The following is a 2,166-nucleotide window of genomic DNA, read 5'->3' on the forward strand; positions in this document are numbered from 1 at the left end:
CCCCCCCCCGTCCTTCTAATCCTTCACACCCCGGGAGCCTCTCCCTGCTCTGTGGATGTGTTGCGGCACAAAGGGAAAAAGTATCCCCCAGCCCAACACCGGTAGAGCCTGTCCTTGCATCAGCACTCCCAAAACGTCAATCCCCCTTCCTGTCCTTGTTTCCCTTGTCCCCGGTCCTGTGGCCGGGATCATCATGTACCCCTTCCCTTTTTTCCACATTTCGATATACACTGTGATGCTGGCATGCGCGCACACGTATGCACGCCTGGCATTGTTGATCCAGCCGCCGTCTCTCGGCGCCCCTTGTTCCCGGTGCTTTTCTCCCCCTCCCCCAGGCAGGGGGGCAGACTGCCAGGTTTGAATCGGGCGTGATCCACTGATCACCTGTCCGGCCAGGGAAGCCCAAGAACATATGCCAACTCAAGTCACGGGCTCGTCGGGCGCCTCACCGGCGCACAGGAGTCGGGCCCGGAGGCAGCCAGGGACAAACAATCCTCCCTCCTGTGTGGGCACTCAGCTGCCGGTTGGGGCGGTTATTTCTCCGAAGATCTGGAGCAAAGGTCGAGATCGTCTAACACCCCCGCAGCCTTGGGCTTTGCGATTTGGTGGACAAACTGGTCGGCTCGCAGTCACCTGGTCTGGCTGGAGGGACCGGGGGGAGGGGGGAGGGGAAAGACCGTGTTCCACGCGCGGGCGGAGGAGACGTTGCCCGAAGCCCACGCAGAGGCCATTTCGCCCTCCACGTGTAGGCACTCCTATGGTGAGCTGCCGGGCGTGTGTCCTGGCCCGGAAATCGGCGCCCTGGCCTGCCGGGCCCTCTCTTCCCCCGGGCGAAGAGGGCCGGATGTCCTCCTCGTCCTCCTGCGCGCCGCCCTGTTCCCCTTCGCCAGGGCGCCGTGTTCTTCCAGCCTCAGCCTGGTCGACCTGGATATGGGCAACTTCCCCCCCCCCCCCCCCCCCCCCCCGGAGAGGCGGGGGATGGCTGGTGGGAGGGAGGAATGACTAAAGTCGGCCTCTTTTTTTCGTGCTCTCCTTGCAAGCCCTCTCGGGCCCATCCTGGGATCCGGGCGCCGGAAGGAAGACTCGCTCGGATGAGCTCATTAGCCGACGGGGGGGGGGGGGGGCGGGGGTGCCCGCGGGCAACACACGGGCGCCGCGCGCACGGCCAAGGCTATCCGAGGCCGGGCCCGGTGCTCGGATGTGCCGGGGCGGTCTTTGGAGAGGCACACCCGGGGCCAACATGCTCGCGCTGGGCCTCTGTGCTGGTGCCTGCATGTGCATCGAAGGAAGGACGTGGGTGTGTTGTGCACGCGCCGCGTCCCCCTGAGCGCGGGGGTGCTCTCTGGAACCGTCCCACACAGGGGGGCTGCTTTGGGAACCAATCCGATGCTCATATGTCGGCGAGGGCCGGACGGGGCAGGGGGGGCACTGCCTGCCCGAGGGGGCATCAGGAGATGTTTTTGTTTCGGCACCAAGCGCACGAAAGCACCCTCGAGGGAGGGATACACCGGGCCACCGGCGCTGGCTTTGAGGGGGAAACAGCACAGAAGAAATCCTTTGCGAAGCGTGATCTGCGACGTAAGCCAGACGGGCAGCGAAGTGACGGGGCTCTCAAGCGGGCGGCCCGCCGCAAGGGACATACACAGAAGGCGGCCATGATGGTGCCGGTTGTGTTGATGACCTCGGGCTGCGGAGTCTTTGGGCGGGAAATGCTCGTCCTGCGTGCCGCAGCCCCAGGTCCAGAGCCATGATCTGTGGGGTCTGCAATCTCGGGCCCCCCTCCCGGCCTCTCGCTTTCCCTCCCTCCCTCCCTCTCTCTCTCTCTCTCTCTCTCGCCATCTCACACGGTCAGGAGGCAGACCAGTGGGGCATTCCCTCCCTCCTCCACTGGTTTGTGCTCTTTGCATTTCCCCCGTGCCCCCTTGCCCCGCGCCCCCCCCCTTGAAGAGCGGGGTCCGAATGGTTCTGGTGCTCGCATAGGCTTCTCTGTGTATCGCGTCATGCGTGGGCGCCACCTCGCGGAAAGGCAAGGGGGTCATGGGCCAACTCCACGGCCGGATTCACTCCGCGTTCGACCAGCAGCTGCGGACCAAGGAGACCCCGGTGTGGCCGGGGGTTCACCGGCCCGGGCCGAATCCTTTCCAGGGCTGCAAATGCAGCCGGGAT

The sequence above is a fragment of the Fonticula alba genome (genome assembly GCF_000388065.1).
Source record: "Fonticula alba strain ATCC 38817 unplaced genomic scaffold supercont2.1, whole genome shotgun sequence".
In the NCBI taxonomy this organism is placed as follows: Eukaryota; order Rotosphaerida; family Fonticulaceae; genus Fonticula; species Fonticula alba.